Below are 12973 nucleotides of genomic sequence, written 5' to 3' on the forward strand. Positions count from 1 at the left end.
TTGAAAGTAAGATAAATGTAGATACTTGTTAAGTGCTGAGTTCTTGTCGCGTTTCATTTCTTTATGGCAGGCTAGTTCCATGTCTTCTAAACCTAGATAATGTAACTGAGAAATGTCATTACTTAACAGACACGTGAGTTACAGATGCTGACTAGAACAGGACGCTGTCTCCTCGCTGTTTTAGTGCTAATTTGAATATCAAGCAGATGGCTTGCTGAGATAATAGGACAGGTCTAGAACTGCCACCAGGCTCGACAGAGGTAGCCTGGAGACGTGGCCGGATGGTGCCGGTGTGAGTGGTCTCTCCAGTGAGCCTGACAAAATTCTATACAACTTTGAAGCAAAAGCAAAGTAACTGATGGTAGAAAAAGTGTTTTTCTCTCTTTCCTTATGCCTTAGAAGAGGCATCCCATGATTATAAAGTAGTTGTTTTTTGCTGTGTTTGTCAAACTTGTAAATGAACTTTCAAGCGTTACAGGTGAGAGAGTAGAGAAAAAATACATTTCATCTGTAGAAACTATTTAGTGGCCTGCCTTATTGACTACTAGGTAATGGAAACCTTTCCATGTAAATAAGTGTGTTTCTTCCTCATCGTTTTAAATGTTTATATGTTTAAATGTTCCATTGTGTTTAGATACAGTCATGATTTGGCCAATCCCTTAAAATATATATACTTAATTATTATTCATTCACTCTCTAAGTATTTATTGAATAGCTGCTATTGAGCAAAACAACCATGAATCTGCTTATGGTGCTGATTTCTGTACCAGGATATTAAGAAGATTATCCTCATCATCTTAAAAGATGGACTGCAGAGAGGAAAATTGTTTCTGCCAGAACATTTTGCTGTTTAGCGATTGGTAACCAGGGATCCCTGTCTTGTATGCTGTCTGTGAGCATCTGTGTTTTTATAATAAATATTCTCTAATCTCTTTTTTAATGGTAATTGAAATGTTTCTTTGCTTAGTGTAAATAGAGTTTAAACACACCAAATTCTTTTCTTTTTCCAGTAGCACGGTTTTTGTGTGTGAATGGATGTATTCTTAATGGCACATGGGGCAATTGTCTTGACGTCCAAATGGCAGGTGTTTTTGTTGAATGTACTAATTTTCTTGCATGGCAGTTAGAGAGTGTGGCCTGTATAATTTCTGCTTTTTTTGGAATTTGAGGGTGTCTGTCTTTATTTCTGTTTTTGCTGGGTTGGGATAGAGTCAGTCTTTTATGTGTTCTAAGACATTTCAGAAAAAGGCAGGGTGGACGTTGGCTGTGTCTGCTGTTTCTGCTTTATTAATTATGTAGCATGAGTTAGTTCACCTCTAAGGCCACGTCATCTGGTTAGGGAAAATTAGGCAAAAAATTTCCATTTCTAGCTTGGGGTTAAGGTAGTTTTAAGGTAAGAACCAAATGGGAAAAAGCCCTGGATGGCCCAGTGTGCCAGGTTTGAAAGAATTGTTTCTTCTTCCAAATTATTTCCATTGCTTCCTAGTGAGCTTCCTATGGAACACACGCATGCCGGTTTTCTGTTCTGTTCTGTGGGCAACGGCCATGACCTAGTCTGACCTGCTCACTATCTGAAGACCTGTTCACTCCTGGCGTCTGGAGTGTTGATCATGGAGCGTCTTGTGGTGTGGTATTGTGGTGTCTGGAAGAGTCCATGCACTTCGAAGAGTGGGGAGTTTACTTCTTGCCATCCCTGTTCTAGTTCTTTCTGTGGTTGAGCTGCATTTGTTTGGAGATCCTCATATGGTAGAAGAAAAAGTGTTTGAAAATTTTGGTTTGCATCAGGGAAGCCGCTGGGTGTAGTGGAAAAGGTGTCATCAGGTCATTCATCAAGAGGTTAGTTTCTTGTCTTTAGCTGCTGCTGGCCAGGCCCGGGGATCTTCAGCCACCTCTCTGAACTGCTGTTTTCCCATCAGAAAATGTAGTTCCTCTCCGTTCCACCTCTGTTAAGGGTTGGGAAGCTCCAAAGCGATAGCTTACATGAAGAATCTTTGTTAAATGAGAAAAACCATGCTCAGCCCAGGCACCCTAAAGAGGAAGGAGTTGTGGCCTGTCGGCACCTCTCACTTAGCCACACCTGATACCTGTGTTATTTTGGCTCTGACCGTTTTATGATTTCTCAAAGGCTTTCAGAAAGAAACACACCTCCCCCCACCCAACACTTCTTTTTTTTCTATTTGTGGCTGAGTGAATGAATTCTGCAGCAGTAGAGACAGATGCACCCCGAGTGGTCCATGTTTTCTCTGAATGTGGATAGGCCCTCGGGTCTTGGTGTTCATGTATTTTGTGTTAGTCTTTTCTCCACTATGCTGAGATCATGCAAAGGACTGTCCCTCGTCCTCAGAGGGCCTCAGACTCGTGACACCTTCTGGACTGGGGCATGACCTCGGGCTGCTCCCAGGTACCGCTCACCATCATGCTTCTCGTTAACTCCCCCACTGAACCTAACCAGAGTCTAAACAGGAGGATGTCTTGTTCATTTATGCCCGGCTGGCCCTTTACACTGAGTGGGCACTCGTAAGTGTTCATCGGACAAAGTGATTAACAGAATTCAGTCCAGCGGAGCGCTTGCTGATGGGTCTCTGTGTTTTCATGGTGCTCCAGTGTGGGTGGCTGGCTGGGAGGACCACTCAACTGCAGGAGAACCCCCCTTGGTGTTTTGCAGCTTCCATCACCCTGTAGGGGGTGAGAGTGCCTCCTTCCATCAGTGCTGGATGGGAGGTTTCTGCACAGCAGGCTGGACTTCCATATGGTCCCCACTGCGTCCCTGTTACAAAGGTGGCAGTTGCAGCTGAAGTGGTTCTGTTTATCATTATTACTAGGTTTGAGGTAAGTTATGCATTAAATAGACCTTTGAAGACATGACCTGAGAATCTAATTAAATAAAATGCAATTTCTTTCTGTAAGGTCATGGATTCAAATTCCTAGCTGACTCCATAGGAAAGGGGCATGTTTAAACCCATGTGAGTTGGGAAATGCTTATATTTAATAGGGGGAGGGCCCGCTGCCACTCCAGTGTGTAGGTAAGATATGCACAGAAGTGAGAGAAAAACCATCGTCCATGTTCCAGGATGCGGCCCTCACCTGACTGCTTTTACTTTGCTCTATTTAAGGGATTTGCGAATAAAGAGGAATGGTGGTCATTTTGATTGTGATCTTCTTGCTTTATGCTCTCAATTTAGAGGCCACAAACAAAGCTTTGAAAAAGTATCGCTCTGAATAGTAAGAGTCTGGACAGCGTATACAGAAGGACTAAGTGCCTCAGAGGTTTGTGAGCTCCATATGAGTGCCTTGAAATCATAGTATAGTTAAGTGAACAATATATTGTAGTTCCCTTTTTTCCCCCATTTTTAAGAGTCGGCGAGGCCTCGAGTTTTCCTGCAGCCATTTGTAACTGAATAAGTCTGTGGTTATGTGATAACCACACCCAGGTGACAAATTGCCAAGCTCCAGGAAAGCAGACCCAGTTATTTAGAGGCTGACACGTGGCTATGTCCCTTTCTGAAATATTCTAAGGAGTGAGTCGCTGGCCTTGTCTGAGCATTTCTGTGCATGTTTACAGCCTCACCATACGGTTTGTAAAAGACAGGACTGCAGAATCAAGTGACAATCAAATCTTGGTCTTCTGGAAGCAAGTTTTTTTCTATCAACTATGTATTAAATGGGATTTTCATTTGTTTTTACCAGGAGAATTTTCAGGCAGCTTTCCTTATTGGTCAAGTTGATCTCTATTAGGCCACCAACATGAGTAGCATATTCCTCTCTGTCTAGGATCACGAGTAAATTTGATGAATGCTGCAATCCCATTTTGGCTTGTCTGCAGGGGCAGTTGATAACTGGGTTAGTGTCCTGTTGATTCCGTCCCCACTCACTGTCTATTTCAGTTATCTGCATTGGGATGGGATTAACGTGAATGATGTTTAAAAAGAAAATCGGAGAAATTTGAAATTTGGTTTAAACAGAATCATCTCTTGGTATGTGGAAGGTTCGTACAATAAAATGGGACAGGGCAGTATCTGATACACTCGTGCGATCCTTAGATTTTAGGATTTGTGAGGGGAGTATTTCACTTGGGTATGATGATGGCCCTTTTTCTCCGCTTTGAAAAGCCTTACAGAATCTGCCACCAGATCTGGGCAAGGGAACTTCTGCCCCTCTCTGTGCAGGGCTCTCCTGACAGTTCAGAGCAAGCAGTGCGGAGTGCACAGAAGTTCAGAAAACAACCTGCATTCTCTCCTTTCCTTAGAAAAACTCACATGTTGAGAGCATTTTCCAGAAAGGAAGACATGCTATTGCTCTAGTTCTCAAGTCCTAAAAATAAACCTGATCCATTATGTTCAGTGAGGAATCCTAAAAAAGAAAAGTCATTAAAGAAGAGTTCAGTTGTGCAAAGATATTGGTGGCAAGAGCTTAATGGGGGGGTGATAACTTGAGAAGAAGGCTTTGAAAAATAAGAGGCATGAAGAGAAAGGTATTAGAAATTTAAAAACCTTGGAAACTGATGTTCCTTGAGAGAAAAGACCAGCACAACAGGGTTAAAAGAACTTGTGTGACAAGGAATGACAAGAGAATGTGGGGGTGGGGATGTTCGTGCCTAGAGCATCTCTAGACCCGGGGAGGGAGGTAAGGTGGTGGCGGGCACCCTCACCAGCAGAGTGCCAGAGGAGCTGGAGAACTGGGCGCCAGTGCTGGGTAATGGGCCGCCTCCACACCGTCGGAGCAGCCTGGGAGCCAGAGCTTGTAACTGCCCGCCGAGCGCAGGAAGCGCAGGCCGGGCGCCAGTGCCCTGAGCTGAGAGCGGAAGCCCCGTCCCGGCCCATGGCGCAACCGGCAGCGGCAGGAGCAAGGACCGAGTGGGAGCTTCCCGTGAAGAGCGGCAGTGGCTCTGGCACAGTCCTGGGCTTTGTGTGGCAACATGGGATGGAAAGAGTATTTAGCAGGATATCAAAATAAGAGGAAAGTAACAGTATTTTTCTTTTACTCTGGAAACCAAAAATCACTGCCTTTTTTTCTATTCCGTTCTCTTTACTTAGACGAATCTAACAAAGTTAGCTCTAGCATCTAGGTCAGAAGTCTAAAGAGAAGGTGCATGTTTAACTACATTCCAGAACTGCTCATGATCTTTAATACCAATGGAGGCACAAGACTGCAGAGAAATAAGACTGAAAGAAAAAAATAACCAGGAAAGCGCATGTATCCACGGCTGATTCATGGACCAGCGAAAGAGCACAAAACCTAGGGAGCGCTCTGCAGGACCCGGATGAATTCAAATGGGCTTTCTGTGGAGGATAAATCATGTTTTAGAAGGTATTTCAGAAAGATATTTGCCCAGTTATATCAGATCTGCTACTGTCTCTGAGAATGAAACCTCTGAAAGGCAAGAGCAGGCAATCAGAGCTTAGAACTCAGAAAAGGAATTGCTTTTAGGGGATAAGAACTGCAGCCTAACCTACTGCCATCCTTCCAGCTGTCACTCCAAGTCCCCTGCCATCATATTTATACACGTGAAGTTAAGTTGTCCCGGGACCAGGGCAGTGGGTGTTCACTTATCCATCTGACGCACACCTTCCTTAGTGCCCTCTGGTTTTTCCTCTCCCTGTGCCAGCATTTAATCTCCATGGTTGCCGGGATCCAGCCAGCCCTGCTGCCCTCCTGAGGGCCCTGCCCTTAGTCACCGCTGCCGTGACCTCAGGCCTAACTCCACCAGCCTTCCTCTGGTCACGCTGACCCTCTCGGAGACTCAAGCTCAGAGTGTTGGGTTCGGAGTCATCTGGGGTTTTTTCACCCCCAACCCTGCTCTTCCTCCCTGTCCAGTAAGTAGCCTCCCTCCGGGGCATTAGAGGCAGGCCAATGGCAGGCTCCTGACCCACAGCTCTCAGCCCCATGCTTGCCTGGCCTGTGCCTCGGTTTCCTTGTCTAAATTGGGGCAAATGCTAGTGCTTTCCATGGATGGCTATATGTGCCACATACTAAGTTGTCAGAACCCTCCAGGTGTTTCTTTGCGTATTGATTCCCGGCCTGCACACTGGACTCATCCTTATCCATCAGCTCCCACGGGAAGCAGGCCTGGCCCTGGCTCTCATTCCCGCACACGGCCAGGTCCTCTCATGCACCACGCTTCTGTGCTGTGCTTGGGACGTGCCCTGACCCTCACTCCCACCTCACCCTGTAACCTCTACCCTACCCTTGAGATTTCAGCTTAAAATGACTTTTTTGGGGAAGCCCCTCTGAGCTGCGTGCTCAGGCTGCCCAGGCTAAATCTCTCTCTTACAATGCCTGGTGCTTTTCCTCTAAAGCAAGCTCAGATTGTGTGTTCATTAGCATGGCATCCTGCTGAAAGCGGCCCTCCCCGTGACACTTAGACCCTGGGAGGCCATAGCTGCCTTGCACACCGTCATCTAGGCAGGAGCTGCCAGCAGGTGCTGCAGGAGCCTGCAGTTCCAGTAGGGCCACTCTCCCTTCGAGATTCCTTCAAGGCTTACCCAAATGCCACCTCCTCTGTGACGCCTTCCTTGATCCTCCCGCAAACTAGATGCAGATAATGTTGGCTGTTTGAACCTTTCTAATTTGACACATTCTGTTTTCACTATAGCAGCTGTTCATTGTACCTCTGTCATTTATTCCTGAGCTCATGTATTCATTCAACAAATATTTACTGAGCACCTGCCTTGTGCCCAGGAGTGTTCTGGGGAAAAGCAGTGTGAACACATTGCGCGCAGTCCCCTGCCATCATAAAGCAGTGAGCCACCCGGCAAGCCTGCCTCCCAGACAAAGAGGAGAGGCAGATTCCAGAGCAAATGACCAGGAGGGCATGTTGACAGCTAGCGGAGGTGGTAGGATGGGTAAGGCTGTTCCTCCCGAAGTGCCACAGTGCCTGGGGAACCAGTGGCATTTCACGGTGATCTGGACAGGTAGCTCAATAAGTAGTTGTCTTCAAAATTCAATTTTCTTTCACTAAAGGAGCTAAGTTGGGAGAGAGGAAAGAGCGCAGACAAATTATCCACAAAATTTCAGAACCCATTTTAATTCTTCTGATTATTATTAAAGGCATCTAGTGCTCAAGTGAAGTCCTTCTGATCCGCTTAGGGCAGCAGAGTTTACCTGTAGGTGAACCGTAACTCTAATCACGCATCCAGTGACCTGTGTCCAGGATGCACAGTGCGTTTAGTTACAGCATCTCCCTTCTCGCTGTCACTCGTAGTTCCAGTTTTAACAGCAGGTAAGTCCTCCAAGCGTTGAGTCTGTCCTACTGTCTACTGGCAACTTACACCTGCTCAAGGATGCATGGGGCACTGAGACAGCTAAATGTGCCCTGTTTAGACTCGAGTGGGGTGACTTGTTCCGTGTCTAGCTCTGTCAATTAAGGGTGAATTGATAACATCAGAGATAAAAAGTTGTGAACTGAGTTGCCTGGTGTGTTGGACAGCTAAGGTAGGGCAGGTCACATGGGCCTTGCACAGGTTGGGAAAGTTTTGAAGGAGCAAAGAGAGTGTCTGAGCCCAGTGCCACTGTGAGGCTGATGCCAGGGGACAGCTTGCACTGTGGCTGTGGAAGGGCGTGCGATGCCCTGTTCCGGGTGCCTGTTTACAGGGAGGGAGGATATCCTACGTGTGCTCATTCCCCACTGGGGGGTCTGCTCTGACCCTGGGTTTATCACTGCAGCCCCCTCCGCCCCCATCTAACATGGTATTTGCTTTCTCTGCTGCTCCCTCCTCCATCCCCCGGCCCTAGAGTGGCAGTCCCATGAGGGCCGGGCTGTCGGTCAGCCTCCTCCACTCCCAGACCCTTACTGGCTAGAAGGTGGCCCAGCCTAGGAGGCACGTAGAAGTATCTGCTGGACGAGTAACACCTTCCTCTCAACTTAATGACCTGTGCCCTTGTACTTGTTGAAAAGATGATGAATTATCTGTTTCAAAATTTCATTAGAAAGTTGTTATTTGAGTAATACTGCCTGAATATGAGGAAATCCTTAAGGATAGTAAGGAAAAACTCAGGGAAATGTAATTGTTTTCCTATATTCCAGTCTATGGATCTTACTGAAGTGTACAGAAATACTTCTCTGTAGCTCTGGAAGTAAAAAATAAAGAGAAGCCTGGCCATTTCAAACTGCAGAGCTGGTAAATAGTCACAGCTATGAAACGGTTTAAGAACATTAATATGGGGCTCCATTTCTGATAATGGATTAGTAGTTTGGAAGCCAACTTGAAAAGGTGGACAGAGTCTTTAAACATATGCTGAAATTTGGAGAGCTCATGAGAGAACAGTTGCCAGGCTGAGGTCTGGAGAAGATGAAAACTTGACATTTGGGGGGTCATTTTGTCCCTGGAATGTTGGCCAATTTATGGATGAACCAGTTAAGAGCTAAATAGCTCTTCTGTGGGGCTAAGAATAAAAATTAGGGATATAAAGCCTGGAAAAAGGGAAAACCCTGGTAAACATCCCAAACTTTGGGACCCAGAAAGCTGCATCCTGGGAATGCAAGAGAGCTGGAACCATCCAGCTCTGTCAGGACTGAAGCCCAGTTCTAACTAATCTCAGTCCTGAGGTTGGATCAAGGTGATCCTAGATTGCTAGGACCTGTGGGCCTGGCAAAAGCAAATGAACATCCTCTCTGGGGGAAAAAGCATCATCCTAGACCTCTATTTCTAAACAGATTTTCAAATACACTTAGGCCTCACTTTGCACAGTTCCATTACACACAACTTCCAATCACCACACTTAGTTAATGGTGACACTGGTCTCTCAACACCAGGGCTTGAGTTTCAGTTACTAGGGCACAGTGACTGTGGGTGGTTACATAAAGCACAGTCTCTGCTGCTTGCTCTCCATTCGACAAATCACTGCACAGATAACAGATGCATAAGGATCAGTGGCCAATCCTGTCACTCCTTTCAAGATGGTCTGTGACTGTCCCCTGCACATTCATTCAGTGCTTGCCCAGACAGCAAAGTGGCAATCTTGTCTCCTTGCCTCCCAGTGATAAACCCATGTGACGTTTCATAAAAGCTGGTAAGGAAAAGAGGAGTCAGATAAAGGAAAAGTGAAGACAGTGGAAGGGAAATCAGAACCTAACACAAATGTAGTTCCAGGAAGAATAGCTGGCTGTGGGGCGTGCTGCCGTCTGGGAGACTACATGAGCAGCCAGTGACACTTAATAATAAGTGACTTAACCTAAATGAGGAAAACAGGGGTGACGATAAAGATGAGGCTGTCCTAGAGGAAGTGACCCCAGCAAACAACTTCACATTATAGGATCTCTGAGATATTTCCTGACAGTGAAAGTACAAAGGATAAAATGTTGGAAGCTGACCCAAACTGAGGAGTATGATAGTTTAATAAAATGCAGAAAAGATGCTCTGCTCACTCTGAATTCTCAGCTGTACAATGAGCATACATCAAACTACTCTTGTAAGTTTTTTACAAGGAAATAAGATACTTTAATTCTCAGCGTTTCTAATATTTTTAATTACAACGCACTAAATAAATATTGGTTTTACTGTGTTTTTATTCCCTGTGCATTTGTAGCTGATAATTACATTTTAGTGTTTTGGCAAAAAATTTTAAAGGTCATGGAATTCTTACCATTGATTAGTAAAATCACTGCACAGGTTCTGCCTGCACGATTCTCTCTATGGTCTGTTGCTACCATGCGAACTGAGAGTGTGCGTGTGGTAATGACACACCACAAAGCCAACCGGGCACAGAAAGAGAGAAGACCTCATGGTCAGCAGAAACGATAGATGCCAGAAACAGACCCATGGGATGCAAACTACTAAACAGGAAAGACATGAACTTTAAAATAACTTTGCTTACTATCTTCAAGAAGATGAAAGATAAGATTCAGAATTTTGGTAGAGCACCTAAAGTTATATTTTTAGAAAAGGCATTGATTTGAAAAGTAACCAGATGGACATCATAAAACTAAAAAATACAAAAGCAGGTTATCTACTCCGTAGATAGATTTAACAGCGGAGTAGACACAACTGATGAGAACTGGCAAATTATTAGATCAGACAGTAATATCCAAAATGGAGCATAGTGAGACAAAAGGACAGAACACCAATGTAGAGAATATAGTGAAGAGTTCTGTTGTACATGTAATTGGAAACCTAGTAAGACAAGAAAGAGGGGGCAGAAACAATATTTGAAGAGACAGTGGTTGAAATTTTTCCAGCAGTGATGAAAGACATAAAGCCACAAATTCAGGAATCTTGAAGTACTGCCAGCAGAATAAAAACAAAACAGAAAAATCCATACCTAGACCTGTGATAGTAAAACAAAGACAAAGAAATTATCTTAAAAGAAGCTGAAGGTTAAACAACCAAACAAAAAAGACATTACTTTCAAAGAACCTCCAAAGTCAGAGATCATTTCTCAACCAAAACAATGGAAGCCAGAAGACAATGAAAAGACATCTTCAATGTTCTGAGCTTAACATTTAAAAAGGAATCAAGCATCAAAAAATATGACATGCTTAGGGATGAAATGTACAGAGAAATCTACAAAACACTGCCGAGAGGACATTTTAAAAACATAAACAATTGTCAAGTTATATCCCATGCCCTTGAATCAGAACACCTGGTATCATTACGATGTCAATTCTGCCCCAGAGGATCTATAGATTCAAAGCAATCAAAATCGTGCCTGTTTTAGCAGTAGACTCATAGACCCGGAGAAGGGACTAGTGGTTATGAAGGGGAGGGGTTGGAGTGGGTGGGTGGAGGGCAAAGAGAATTAAGGGGCACAATAATTCACAACTACAGTATAAGTTGGTCATGGGAATGGTACTGCAGCATGAAGAATACAGTTAATGATTCTGTGACATCTTACTATGTTGACAGTGACTACACTAGAGGGGGTGAGTATTTAATAATATGGGTAACCGTTGAACCACTGTACTGTATATTTGAAACTAACATAAGATTGTGTATCAATGATACTTTAATTTAAAAAAAGGGAAAAAATGCCTATTTGTAGAATTTGACAAGCTGATCCTAGAATTATATGGAAATGCAAAGGACCTAGTGTAGCTAAAACAACATTGAAAAAGAAGGCCATCAGAGGACTTAGATTACCTGATTTGAGGAAATACCATAGAGCTATAGTAATCAAGACAGTGTGGTCCTGATAGGAAAATAGACAAATAGATGAATGGAACAAAACAGGCGTCCACCCATGTGTGGTTAGTTAATTTTTAACAAAGTGTCAAATCATTTCAGTGGGAAAAGATAATTTTCTCAACAGATGGTCTGGAACAGTAGGACAGCCATAAGCGAGAGGACAAACCTCAGGCCTCATCTCACACCATATTGAAGCAGAGAAGCAGGAACAGGAGAAGAATTTGAAATGGATCATAGGCCTAATTGTAAGAGCCGGAACTACAGAACTTCCATAAGGAAACAGATGAAATCTTCGTAATTTGGGGTTTTGGCAAGATTTCTTAGTCAAAAAAGCATGCACCGTAATATAAAAAAAAAAAAATTAATTGGTCTCGTCAAAATTATAAACTTTTCTCATCAAAAGACACGCAAGAAAACGAAAAGGCGAGCCACGGATTTGGAGAAAATATTTGTAAAACTGTATCTGACAAAGGACTTGTATCTGGAGTATGTAAAGAACTCTTACAATTCAATAAGAAGAGAATCCAACTGAAAAATGAAGCAAAAATGGGCAAAAGATTTGAACAAACCCTTTAACAAAGGGCATTGGATGGCAAGTAAATACATGAAAAGACATTCAACGCCATTATCACCAGGGCAATGCAAATCAGTAGTAGTGGCATCACTACTATTAGTAGTAGAGATGCATCACTACATGGCAGCCAGAATGACTAGAATTAAAATTAAAATGAGACTGACCAAGCATGGCTGAGGGTGAGGAACAGTGGGAGCTCGCATGCACGGGTGGTGGGAATGCAGAATGGTGCAGCCACTTTGGGGAACGTTTTGGCAAATGGTATCAGTGACATTATCGAGAGTATATACCTGAAAGAACCTGCTCTTAAAAGGCTACATGCTATATGTTTCCAACCATACGGCATTCTGGAAAAGGCAGAGCTTTGGAGACAAAGGATCCATGGTTGCCAGGGGTTACCCGGGAGGGCAGGGGGAGCGGCAGAGCATAGAAGATTCCTCTCTATGATACTGTAATAGTGACACACACCAGCGTGTGTTCGTCAAAACTCAGAGACTGTGCACCAAAAGCGAGCCCTAACGTAAACCACGGGCTTTAGTTAATAGTATTTTAGTGTCGTCTCATCAGTGGCAGCAAATGTATGAAGATGTTGCTGATAGGAAAGCTGAGGAGGGTGGGGGTGGGTGGGTACATGGAAACTCTTTGTACTTTCCACTCGGTCTTTCTGTAAACCTAAAACTACTCTAAATAATAAAATCTATTAGTTAAAAATTAAACTAAAAATATGTCTGTTGTATACCTAGGAATAAATCTGAAAAAGGTTTGCAAAACCTCTACCCAGAAAACTGATTATTGAGAGAAATTAAATATAATCCACATAAATAGATGGCTGTATATCATGTTCATGGAAGAGACAGCTCGGTATTGGAAAGGTGTCAGTTCTCTTGAGAAAGGCCTCATGTGCTGTACAAGGGATACTGAAATCTAACTCCACGTACTGGAGGCATCTCAGCTGTGATAGGCTGAGCAGTGCCGACTCTCAGAACTCATTACAGACAGTTTAAATGGCCCTCAAGCCCCTAAAAGCCCTCTCAGAATGTCTTAGGGTACAAATCTACTTCATAGCATAAAACAGATTGCTTCTGTTCCCTTAGTGTTCTTGCATTCTTTGTGTTTCTGTAGAAAAACAGTTCTATACCACGCTTTCCGCCTTTACACACTGTTGGTATCCCCTGTTCAGACTCCTTTCATTGGTCTGTTACTTAAAATGATTTGAGGGTTTTTTTGTAAGAAAGAAAACACTTCAGAATTTAGCACCAGTGTTAGCTGGGGGGCCTTG

At 43.8% G+C, this 12973-nt stretch overlaps 1 protein-coding gene across 8 annotated transcripts in view; it reads left to right on the forward strand.

The window, feature by feature from the left end:
• Nucleotides 1-12973, forward strand: part of PPARA (peroxisome proliferator activated receptor alpha) — a 62731-nt gene that overhangs the window by 1799 nt on the left and 47959 nt on the right. The window lies entirely within an intron of this gene.

The sequence above is a fragment of the Manis javanica genome, chromosome 10, assembly GCF_040802235.1.
Source record: "Manis javanica isolate MJ-LG chromosome 10, MJ_LKY, whole genome shotgun sequence".
NCBI lineage: Eukaryota > Metazoa > Chordata > Mammalia > Pholidota > Manidae > Manis > Manis javanica.